The sequence below is a fragment of the Choloepus didactylus genome, chromosome 5, assembly GCF_015220235.1.
Source record: "Choloepus didactylus isolate mChoDid1 chromosome 5, mChoDid1.pri, whole genome shotgun sequence".
Lineage (NCBI taxonomy): Eukaryota > Metazoa > Chordata > Mammalia > Pilosa > Megalonychidae > Choloepus > Choloepus didactylus.
In genome coordinates, this window is record NC_051311.1 from 108,272,526 (window position 1) to 108,286,025 (window position 13,500).

Consider the following 13,500-nt stretch of genomic DNA (forward strand, 5'->3'; position numbering starts at 1 on the left):
AACACATTATGAGAGAGAAAAAGATAGGGCTCTGTCAGTCCAGGGTTATATCATTCTTGAAAGTTCCTCCTTGTGGTTCTTTGTGAACCCTTCTGTCTAAGAAAGCCTAACATCACAGCTACGCCATTTGATATGACCACACACACACACCCCTTCACTGCCCACTCCCAGCAGCCTTTCTTCTCCTGTAATTCCAAGCCTTTGCCACATTTTCTCATTTCCACATAATATTCCCATTCCTGGGAAAATTCCTATTCTTCTGCTACTTTTGTCTGATTTTCTAATCTGTATTCAGTTATTATACTCAACTGCACACACACACACACACACACACACACACAGAGCACACTTTATTCTCTTGAGTGAGAGATTTGGGGATTAGTAATGATTCACAGCCATGATGTTTATTAAAAAATAAAAGGCATCACTGTATAAATAGAGCTCAGAGTAGAGACGTGAAAGAACATGATTATGAAGAAATATGATGGGACATGAGGCCAGAGGGGCAGGTCATGGTAGACAATACAGAACCTTATGAACTTGCTAAGGAGTTTAGACTGGATCCTGTGAACAATGGGGAAAAGACTGTAGGGGTGGAAATGGGGGTGTCAAGAGAGTGTGAGGGAGCAAGGAAAGAGAGTTTTAGGCAGTTGATATAGTGGCTTTTGTGTGATGAATGGGTGAAAAGAAATTGTAATATTTTTGCTGTTTGGTGCACTGTGTAAATCCCAAACCATTCATTCAAACATGCCTATAGAAAACAACCACATAACTCTTCTAAGACTTCTAGAATTGTACTTGGGTTTTTACTTGGTTGTATTGATGACAAAAGCAGACCTCAAGGGGACTTTTCCATATTTGGTTAAAGTCAGGCACAGGTCAGGACAGCTGGGACTCAAAATAATTCATGGCTAAGCCCAGAAAAGAGTGATTTACAGGGCCCTTGGCAGTCTCAGATGCCATACCACATATGGGCTAAAGACCCTGACTCCTACATGGGAAAAGCATGAAGGCTGACAGCCTCTCCAGAGCTACAATTTGCTATAAATCCCTCAGATTGTTAGCACCAATCCTAGATTTATTTTAATATCCATCTTCTGGATCAGAGGCTTCACTAGGACTGCTCTTAAATAACAACCAGGAGTGTGAGGCTAAAATTTTTAGCTGCCTTATAGACATCCCATTTGGGTGGCCTTTCTCAGCCTCAGCATGTCCAGACCCGAACCCAACATCTTCACTCTTTCTCATTCCCCATAGCTTTATTAAGATTACAAAGATTACAAAGGAAACCTTGATTCCTCTTTTTCCTCACTCTCTACATCCAATTAGACAACGTGTTCATTTGTTTTTACTTACCAGTGCTCACTATATTCCATCCTATCTTATTGAGAATACTTCCCTTGTTTCAGATCCTTATCACTAGATTCCTAACTAGTTCCCGCCCTAATCTCTTTTATCATCTATCTTCATCCACACTGTCAGTGGCATGTTCTTTCTAAAATATAGATTTAATCATGTCACTCCTCTGCTTAAAATAGTTGGATGGCTCCCCTTGGTTCACAACATCACAGTCTAAACCCCTTAGCAAAGTTCATAAGGTTCTGTATGGTCTACAGTGACCTGCCCTTCTGGCCTCGTCTTTCCTCAGTGTTCTTTAGGTTAATATTTTCACCTCATAATCCATGTCCTTTCATGTCTCCAAGTCGTGTCTTCTACCCAGAATGTCCTTTGTTCACTTGTCTGCTTGTTAATTTCAGCTCAAACATGACTTTTTCTGAATCCTTTCTTGAGTCCTCTCTACTGAAGTCACTTTTTTTCTTCTCAATCAGTCCATAGCATTTTGTACAGAACTCTGTCATCAAGTTAATACAGTGTTTCCTTACATGTCTGTCTGGACTGTAAGGTGATTCAGGGAAGGGACTATGTCGTAATTTTTTTTGTTTTTTGTTTTTGATCCAATACCTAAAACAGTATCTACCACATAGAAGGTGCTCAGCATTTGTTGTGTGATTAATTTGTTTTTGCTTGTATACCAATGTTTATAGCAGCATTGTTCACAATAGACAAAAGTGGAAACAACACAACTGTCCATCAATGACTGAATAGATACCAATAAGATACAGTATATCCAACAACTATAAAAAGGAAAGAAGCCCTTAACATACCGCAACATGGAGGAACCTTGAAAACACCATGCTGAGTGAAGTAAGTCAGACAAGGACAAACACTATATGATTCCACCTATATGAAATATCTAGAATAAGCAACTTCATACAGCAAAATGTGTGTTAGTGGTTACCAGGAACTGGGGTTAAGGGGAATGAGGTATTATTATTTAATGGCTTAGAGTTTCTGTCTGGGCTTCCCCACCTGGGGAATTCCTGATATTCTCACAAAAACTGAGGACTACCTATTTAATAGGCAAAGCCCTTGATCTTGGGGCTTGCCCTCATGAAACATTCCTGCAAAGGACAAGCTAAGCCTACTTATAATTACGCATAAGGGTCACCCCCAGAGAACCTCTTTTGTTGCTCAGATGTGCCCTTTTTTTCTAAGTCAACTCTGCTGGTAAACCCACTGCTCTCCCCAATATGTGGGACATGACTCCCAGGGGTTTAAATCTCCCTGGCAACGAGGGACATAACTCCGAGGGATGAGCCTGGCCCTGGCCTCATGGGATTGAGAAAGCCTTCTTCAACCAAAAGTGGGGAAAAGAAATGAAACAAAATAAAATTTCAGTGGCTGAGAGATTTCCAATAGAGTTGAGAGGTCATTCTGGAGGTTATTCTTATGCACTATATAGATATCCCTTTTTAGTTTTTAGTGTATTAGAATAGCTAGAAGGAAATACCTGAAACTATAATCCAGTAGCCTTTATTCTTGAAGATGTTTGTATAACTATGTAGCTTTTATAGTGTAACTATGTAATTGTGAAAATCTTGCAGCTGACACTCCTTTATCCAGTGTATGGACAGATGAGTAACAAAGGCAAAAAATAACTGAAGGGGTTGTTTACAGGGATATGAGATGTTTCTGGGTGTTTTTTTTTACTTTAATTTTTATTATTTTTATTATTATTATTTTTTGGAGTAATGAAAATGCTCAAAAATTGATTGTAGTGATGAATGCACAACTATATGATGGTACTGTGAACTATTGATTGTACACTGTGCTAGTTTGGATGTATTATGTCCCCCAAAATGCATATTTTTTAATGCAGTCTTATAGGGGCAGACATATTAGTGTTGATTAGGTTGAAATTTTTGGATTAGGTTGTTTCCATGGAGATGTGACCCACCCAACTGTGGGTAATACCTTTGATTAGATTATTTCCATGGAGATGTGGTCCTGCCCATTCAGTGTGGCTCTTGATTAGTTTACTGGAACCCTGTACGAGTTCAGATGGAAAGAGCTCAGTGCTGCAGCTTAGAGAGACATTTTGAAGACGGCCGTTGAAAGCAGACTTTTGCTGTCACGTTGGAAATACTAGCTCAGAGTTTGCCCCGAGGAGCTGAGCCTAGAGACATTTTAAAAGATGCCATTTTGAAACCCAACCTGGGAGCAGGCAGACGCCAGCCATGTGCTTTCCGAGTTAACAGATGTTTTCCCGCTGCCAACGGCCTTTCTCCAGTGAAGGTATACTTGTGTTTATGCCTTAGTTTGGACACTTTTATGGCTATAGGACTGTAAATTTTTAACCAAATAAAACCCCTTTAGAAAAGCCAATCCATTTCTGGTATTTTGCATAATGACAGCATTAGTAAATCAGAACATACATTTTGTATGATTATCTGGTATGTGAGCATATCTCAATAAAGTTGCATTAAAAAATTTCTGTTTGGGGTGAAGAAAAAGTTTTAGTAATGAAAGGTGATGATGGTAGCACAACACTGTAAAAGCAATGCAACTGAATTGTATACTTAGAAAAAGGCTAAAATGGCAAATTTTATGTTATGTACATGCTACCACAATAAAATAATTTTTTAATAGTTGAAAGATGCCATAGACCAAAACCCCTTTTTCCCAAATTTTAAAGTGGTAAAAAAAAAAAAAATGCCTACAGATAGAAAACAAAACTTAAGTCTCTCAGTTTAGATAATTTTTTTCCCTTATACATCATATTTTTAAATAGTCTTGTTTTCTATTTAGGGAATGTGGAAAATGCCTATTTATAATGTCTTTGGAAAGATACCCTGTTTTGCAATGTGTGGTCTTCCAGATTCTTCTGGGCTACAGATGTTGAGAGGTAATTCACAGCATTTGCTTTTCCTATGAATCAATGTTGTCTGGCCCAGCCTTCCGTTATTCACCTTTCTGACATCTTATCAAAAATTTGTAGAAGGGCAAGAATTCTTGCCTGGTTAGTTTCCACAATGCAGCCATTTAACACCAACTCATCCAAAACGATGTATACTTTATCTAAATTAAACATTATATCTCATTTGCTCACTCTGCTGAAGTACTCATCTAAAACTGTGGATGAATTTGTAAGTAGCCATCTCATTCTCAGTGTCATGAACTCCAACCACAATGAAGAGAGCTGAACGCTGGATATATCAGCTTGATATCCTTACATGAAAACGAAAGAGCGTGTTCACTGGATGGAGAGAGACAGCTCTTTATGACTTCTGTTTGCAGAAGTATCTGCTTATTAATCTCCATAAACAAGGGTCTGTCCCTGTTTATTCACCATGAGGAAAAATTTTATCATTTTTTCCTTCTGGCCAGTATTTTTCCAAATACAGCTCAAAATTTATGGCAAGGTTGGTGGATCCTGTGTGGCTCCATCAGCAGCTGTCGTGGTGGCGGCTCTTCCTGGGGTTCTCCTCTCCCTTTCCCGCAGAAGATTGCTCCCCAACCCTCGTTAGCTGTGCAGAGCGGCCTTCCTTGGGGCAGCCATTCTGGCTTTTGTTGTGTGATAAAATTTGATACTATATCAGAAATTCTACAACTTGTAACTAAATGATAACAATATGTTAAGATAATTAGAAGCTAAATACAGAACAAGCTAGGAATAAAAGCATGCTTTCTTAATCTGCTAGACTAAACCTAAAAATCTTACTACTAGCATTATACTTAATAGAGAAATATTAAATGCTTTCCTCCTGAGGTCAAGAATAAGACAAGTACATGCACTGTCACCACTTCTGTTCAACATTTTACTGGCAGTCTAGCCAGTGCAAAAGGGCAAAAATAAGTAAGTAACACATGGAAAAATATGTTAAGCCACACTTTAGAGATTATTGTACTTCACACACTTACTATATATATTTTTACACACAAAAAACTAGCATAAACAGAAAGAATAGGATACGGGTTATCTTTAAATATTAATTTCACTATTCTCTTTGAAACTGGGCTTATATCTATAGTTTGATGTTCAGTCAGGCAAGTGTGCATTTTTCCTCCCTGTTTCAGGATAGCTCACAGAGCCTCCTGTCTAGTAAGCGATGGAATGCCAGAAATGGGCCACTGGGCTCATTCTTCACAGAAGTTCTATCACCTGTGGCTGGTGGAAAAGCTGCTCCCAACAACGCTTACTGAGTTTTAGAGACAATGTGACAAGGAAGCTTACCCCAGCTTTAGCAAGAATTGCAATGGGGTTGCTAGATAAACATTTACTTGTTCATTGTTACTAAAGTAAACTTCCAAGATTATATCATCAGAATCACTGAAATGATACAGCAGGTCCTTGAGAACATTTATAAAATTCATCAGGCACTTTTCATGATTAGTGTTCTAGTTTGCTAATGCTGCCAAAATGCAAAACACCAGAGATGGATTGGCTTTTAAAAAAAGGGGTTTATTTGGTTACACAGTTACAGTCTTAAGGCCATAAAGTGTCCAAGGTAAACACATTAGTAATCAGGTACCGTCACTGGAGGGTGGCCAATGGTGTCCGGAAAACTTCTGTTAGCTGGGAAGGCACGTGGCTGGCGTCTGCTCCAAAGTTCTGGTTTCAAAATGGCTTTCTCCCAGGACGTTCCTCTCTAGGCAGCAGTTCCTCAAAAATGTCACTCTTAGTTGCACTTGGGGTATTTGTCCTCTCTTAGCTTCTCTGGAGCAAGAGTCTGCTTTCAAAGACTGTCTTCAAACTGTCTCTCATCTGCAGCTCTTGTACTTTCTTCAAAGTGTCCCTCTTGGCTGTAGCAAGCTCACTCCTGTTTGATCTTATATAGTGCTCCAGTAATGTAATTCAGACCCACCCTGAATGGGTGGGCCAACACCTCCATGGAAATTATCCAATCAGAGTCATCACCCACAGTTGGGTGGGGCACATCTCCATGGAAACACTCAAAGAATTGCAATCTAATTAACACTGATAGGTCTGCCCACACAAGATTGCATCAAAGATAATGGCATTTGGGGGGACATAATACAGTCAAACTGGCACAATCAGATTAGGGAATCACTGATTTAGATGGTGCTTCTTGTTGCCTAAAAAAAGGAAATCCTCTTATTGGAGAGTGAACTGAATGGCCTTAATCTTTGGGGGTCCATTTTCCTCTTCCATAAAATGAGAGGGTTGAATGAGGTGACTTCTAAGATTTCTTCCAGAACCTATGTTTTGTGATTTCAGAGAGCATATTTTCTGCTAAAATCAAAGCATTTGCTCCTTAAAATATTTTCAATTTTGTTCAGAGGGAAAAATGTCTAGTAGGGAAAACACCAAATACTGACAATGGTTGTATTAGGTTCTTGTGGGTTTTTAGTTCTTGTTTCCAAATTACCTGTAATCTAGATACATTACTTTCATAATGAAGAAGACACAAAAATTTTAAAGAATGTAATCAGTCAGTGATACAAAGCACTGTGTCAAGATAAGAAAATGACTAAAATATGAACATTGCATTTACAATATAATGAGAGAATGTTTGCACATACAGGGCTGATTATAATATAAGGCAGGGAATGAAGATAGAAAAACTGGTAGCAGAATTCTTGGGAAAGGGTAGAATTATTGAGGGTAAACTAAAATTATGGTGGAACTAACCTGGAGTTTCTAAACTATCTCCAAAGTAGACGATTTGGAAGTCCTGTTCTAGGAGTACTATGGAGACTTTGGAAGTCCTGTTCTAGGAGTACTATGGAGACTTTGGAAGTCTGTCTTCCAAATATTGGAAATTTACCATCTACAGTGTGTTCATCATTATGATAGATCCTGTGGCAATATAAGAGAAACACTTAGAGCCTTCTTTCCACTTATGAAAATTTGGATATTTTAAACAAATACTTAGAAAACAATATTTTATTAATTGCTAACTGGTTCAGTAAAGGTTCTGAAAGATGAGAAATCACAGAGGGGTCAGCTGAAGAATTCATCGGGCAGGTAGGAATTTCGATCTTGAAGGTCTTGAACAGGCAAAGGAGGGAAGATTCCACTTAAACTCTGGATTTCATCAAATCAGGCAGACCAAGTATCTTCAGTTGGATATGAGAAGCCAAAGGATAATTCACAAATACAGTACTCACATCCATTCTTCTCTCCAAACCACGTTGGGGGAGGCAGGAAGGAGGTGCGGAGAGAGAAGCACCACATGCCAACATGACATGAATGAAGAACGTGATTTGGAGTTGGATGGGCCTACAAACAGGCAGAATGGATGTCTTTCAAGAACTCCCTGCCTTGGGATTTCTCCCTTCTACAATTCCCCAATATTTTTAACAATTGTACTTATATCAAAAGAAGGCTCCTAAAAGGTTTATTATATTTACCAAATAAATATATTAAAGAAGTTCTCCTTTCAATGATAATGGGATAACTGGTACCAAACTAGCTCTCCCATTGTAAACAACCAAAAAATTACACAAACTATATGCCCCAAATGTGCAGGGTAGTACAGTGTAGGACTGCAATCCCTGAAAAAGGGGACAAACATGAGGAAAACCCCCAAATTGCCCCAGCTCTTTGGGACAATTTTCTGCTAACACACAGCAGTATTATCCACATTGTCCAGTATACAATTAAAAAATACTGGAAATACAAAGAAACAAGAAAATATGACCCAGATTCAAGGAAAAAAAATCAGTTAATAGAAACCAATCCCAAGATTGTTAATATGTTCAATTTTGTGGCTAAAGGCTAATATTAAAGCAGCTATTAAAATTAGAATTAAAGGAAAATACTGTGTTTATGAGTAAATACATATTGACTATCAGCTGAGAAATGAAAATCATAAAATCATAAAAAGAATGAAATGGAAATGCTAGAAATAAAAGTTACAATAAGTAAAGTGAAAAAAGAGAAAGAAAATACAAATTATCAATATCAAATAAAGGAGAGGTATTACTACAGATGCCAATGAAAGATAATAGGTGAATATTATGAATAACTTTATGCCAATAAATTAGCCAACTTAAATTCAATGGTCAAATTCCTTCAAAAATACATCTAACCAAAACTGATTCAAAAGTAAATGAACATCTGATTAGCCCTATATCTATCAAAAAATTAAATTCCCAATTAAAATTGTGACATTATATTAAAATTCATAATTAAAGACCTCACCAATTGTGATTTCTGTCAATAATACCAATCTTATACCAATTCTTTCAGAGCAGATGAAATATTGCTCAACATCATTAGTCATCATTCCTCTGAACTCAAATTACAACTACAATCAAACACCGGCTCATACCAATTATAGTGGCTAAAATAAAAAAGACTGACAATGTCAAGTGCTGGTGAGAACATGGAGCAGCTGGAAGTATCATACACTTTTATGGGAGCATAAAATGGTAGAACCACTTTGGAAAACTGTGACAATTTCTAATATAGTTAATATGAATTTACCATGTGACTCAACAACTGTGCTCAGCATTTATTGAGAAGAAAAAACATGACCACAGAAAGACTTTTACATGAATGCTTATAACAGTTTTATTCATTATCTCCCCAAACTGGAAACAACTTAAATATCCATTAACAGATAAATGGGTAAACACATTTTGGTATACTCAAACAATGGAATATTACTCAGCAATAAAAAGGAAGAACTACTGATAAATCAACACAGATGAATCTCAAAAAGATTATGTTGCGCAAAAGAAGCCAGACTCAAAAGAGTACTTACTGGTTTTTTTTTTCCCCCATTTATATGAGGATATAAAGCAACCAAAACTAACCTGTAGCAATAGAAATCAGATTAGTAATTGTCTAAGGCAGGAGGAAAAGTGAGATTGACTACAGAGCGGCATGAGGGAACTTTCTTTGTGGGGTGATAAAAATGTTTTATGTCTCGATTAGGTGGTGGTTATGTAATTATACACATTTGTCAAAATGCATCAAACTGCATAGTAAAATATATGCATTTTATTGCATATAAATTATACCTAAAACAGCTGATTAAAAAATTAACCATTCTAGGTGACATTGTACACATCATAAAAACTTGGCTGCATTTAGGCAGACAGACTTAGGTGCTAGTCCTAATTCTGACATTAACTGGGCTGTGTTACCCGGCACAAGACACTTTACTTCTTGGAACCAACAGGTTCTCATCTGTAAGGTAACAGGTTAGATCAAATCAGAGGTTCTCAATCTTGGTTGCACACTAAAATTACCTGGAAAGTTTGTTAAAAATACTGATGTTCATATTACACCTCCAAAGATAGTGATTTTAAATGTCCCTGAGGTTGGACCCAAGCACTGGCATTTTTGCAAAAGCTTAGTTGATTATAAAGTGCAGTTAGTGTAAATACCAGGGCTTTAGAAAATTTATTGAAGGTGAAGTCTACAGTTCTGTCTCCATGGAAATTGGCCTCTGGTTTCTAAAAATAGTATCATTGATTATTAGACTACAGCTTAGAAGTTGTGAAAATGTTGGAAGACGTGCCTAGAAAGACATAATAAATGACCTTACATGTTGCCAGTTATTAGAGGAGAGTCATTTTATATGGAGAATTAATTTTTCACAACCAGTCCCAATTTTCCCCGCCATTATCCTGGACTAGATGGACATAAAAGATATAGTCCCTGCTTCATAGAAATCACCTTCTGGGATATACATTTTTCAGAAAATACTTGACTTTTTAAACATTTGAATCCGTTTTGAATTTTTACTAGTGCAAATGCCCATTTTCATATAATAGAGCTGTTAGAAAGCTGACTGTTGATTTCTTGATGGACTATCCAAAAGCAATTAGCTTTCATTTCTTGGCTCTTAAAATGATTGAGGAGACAGTAGAAGAACCTTCTGAGATAGTTTTCAGTGAATCACCAGAAAGATTCACAAGGTTCTTTAACATTTTTGAAGCTAGTCAAATGTGCAATCAAATTTGTTAATTCAAAAGTGATTATTCTCTTTGTGGACTATCTAGGTGTCCTGCCTCTCTTATTTCTTTGGTTTGTTGACCACCATTCATCCCTTTGTCCATTGAGAAGTTTGGACACTTGAGAAAATCAGGTCGTAGTTCAACAAATATGTTTACTGGGCTATTTGCAAATAGTGCCATTGCAGGAAGAAATAATAACTGTTACTTAAATAGTGGTTTCAGATTATCATAAAATCTTTCATGACAAGCTCTCTACATTTTGGTGCTATTAGTGGAGTGTGTTTATCTGTATGTGTGTGTTGGGGCTGGGGGAGGTGAGAGAAATGGTTATGATAAACAGTAGACTTTCTCCACAATTCAAATCTGAAACATGGGACAAATTCTTTTTTAAAAGTTGTTATTTCTCAAAGTAGATTTGTTTTCCTATTGAACCTGTTATCTCTCAGTCATGGAGTAGCAATGAGCACAAGTCAATGTCATTCTTTTACAAATTATCCCAGTGGGGGCAATAGGAGTCTTGGGAAGGAAAAACTACCCTTGATGCAGAAACATATGGTCTAACAAATTCACAATTGAATGAATGTTCTTACAGCTGTGGTTCAAATTATAGGCATTTCATGTGCTTAATGGTGACTTTAATTTACTGTGAGGAAGTATATGCTGAGCATCTGGAAGAACATGCTTTTACTTTAATCATTTTGATTTAGGTGACAGTAATTACAAGTATCATCATGGTCTGTGGAGAAAACATTAGTTTTACTGCTACCTGCCAGGACTTGTTTCTATACTTCACCAGTGTGTTTTTTATGGATCAAGAGGGGTTAAATCACCATTCTGAAGCCTCCTTTGCTACTTAAGTTCTTGATATAAGCACGGATTCAGAAAAATGGGACAAATTGATGAATGTGGTTAGTCAAACTGACCACGGGTTTTAATATTGGGAATAAGGGTAACTGGAAAAAGTAGTGCTCATCTGCCCCAGGATTTTATAGCAAAGTATAGGTGTAGCATCTTAAAAGAACTTAAAGCAATATAGACTGCTTCTATCCATGCCTGCACAAGTAGTTTTGCAAAAAGCTGTACAAGGTACCCTGTCAAGAAGGTGTTAAGTATGAAATGGGGCAAACAGCCTTCTCTTAGCATTTCAGTCATTCTGTTTCCTGTATCAAAGGCATAGAATATAAAGGTTAGAATAACCATTTAACTTTAAATCCAGAGAAGAGATTTAAACTCAAGATCAAGATTTATCAGCTAACCATAAGACTTTTCAAACCAGAAAGCAGACCCAGAAAATATGAATAAACATACTTCAATATGGAGGCATCTTTAAGCATGTATGGCACGTGATAGGTGCTCAATAAATATTTACCAAATGAATAAGTGAGTATCCCAACCAATCAAGACTTTATTTGAAGCTGTTGGGCTAGCAGTTTCTGAAGTTTAAAAGTATCTTACTATTATGAGCACCTAAAAGTCTCTTACAAATATGAGCATCTTAATGGTTTAAAAATAGATAGAATCCCCTAAAGATATTCCTCCCTTAAAAAGATCCAACTCCGTTCCTTGCCCTGCGGTGTTATCTTATACCTCCGGGCTCTCTGAGTCTTACATTTTTTATCTGTAATATGAGGACCATAGCACCTTCTATTTCTATATCACCAGGTTGTGGGTGAAGATTAAATGAGTAATGCATCATACACTGAAGAGAGCTGAAGAAAATGTAGAGTGTTTTCCTTATTATCCTATTGATGCTTTCCCATGAAGATGCTCCCTGTTTCCCTGTTCCTCTCCCACATACACACTCAGAAAAGTATTTAGATGCAGGCACCATGTTTCTTCTGGAACTTATAAACAACAATGCTTTCAGTCATGGGGTTATTATGAGAGACTGTATTCAATTATTCCAGAACGGATCAGGCCCAGTCCTGTCTGGCTGGGTTTGCTCTCTCTTGGGTTGTCTTCTCTGGAATGAAATGTGAATCTCAGAACAGATAAATCATAATCATTTATAAAGACACTTCTTGGATAATCTACTCTTTTTCATGCAGGTTGGATAAAACATTGAATTAACTATATTTAAAAGAAAAAATCAATAAGTCTTTATTGAGTGTTTTCTACTGCCTAGTGTTTTACTAAGGATTTAATCAAGAGTGGGTAAATTATTTGTATTATTTTCATGAGAAAGATGGCTTATACTTAATTATCAGCTTCTAAAAGAAATATTCTTAATTCTCCCCAATAGCTCTTATGCTGTTAATACCTAGTACAAAGAAATGTGTTTGAATTTATGTTGACTTTTCTTTACTCAATAACATGAAAGCAGTCCAGCCTCTGCCAAAATCAGCACTAAAAATATTTCTCATGAGTAATAACAATAATATTCTTTTCCTTTATAGCACCTTTAATCCAAGAATCTTGGGCCTATATAAACATTCACCCAACAATACACTGCAAATTTCAGTATTTGGATGATAGAGAAGTTCAACTAAAAGCAAAAGCATGGAACTAAAATAGAATCCAGGATCCTGACTCATAATGGTCATTCAGTTTATTGTCCCCACCTCACCATTCAAGGAACATTAAAAATTACAGGGGTTTCAGCAGGATAAACAACTAAGATTTCCATCCCCAAGTCATGATTCATTGTTTCTCTTTTCCTGCCTTTTAAAATTATTTTTTACTTTTCATTTTTTAAATTACATTTATTTTTGACTGTGGGAGCGCTGAATGCCAAAGGATGGGGAAATTGGGCTGATTATGACTATCTCAGTATCTTGGATCTGCAAAAAGACTTGGCGACATTTGAGGAATGAGGTTTCTTTGGGTACATACAGAGCTTCCTGTTGGACCTACGCATTGTCAAAACAACCTTTCTTTTATTCTTAAGTAATTATTTTTCTAAATTGAAAGAGAAGAGAAAAACATGGAGTCAAACAAATTTCAGAGGAAAGACAAATGATGCATTAAATTTTAAGTGTTCAGAGGTTCAGCACATTTTGAGAAGAACCTTGAATTCCACTATTTTGGGACTTAGGATAAGTCAACAGAACCTAGGTAGAAGTTGATCTTTGACTAATAATATAGGTTTTTAGGAAAATTCATAGTAAAACTGAGATTTCATGACATATTTAAGAGACAAACTTTTTGAACACAATAAACAAATGAATATTTATTAACAAGCTGATTATAAATTAATCATTTCCACTAACAAAATATACTTATCAT

General features: G+C 36.7%; 1 pseudogene; it reads right to left on the reverse strand.

Moving 5' to 3' along the window:
* Window positions 1-4,306: 4,306 nt before the first annotated feature.
* Window positions 4,307-4,711, reverse strand: LOC119535406 (annotated as a pseudogene).
* Between the last annotated feature and the right edge of the window lie 8,789 nt (window positions 4,712-13,500).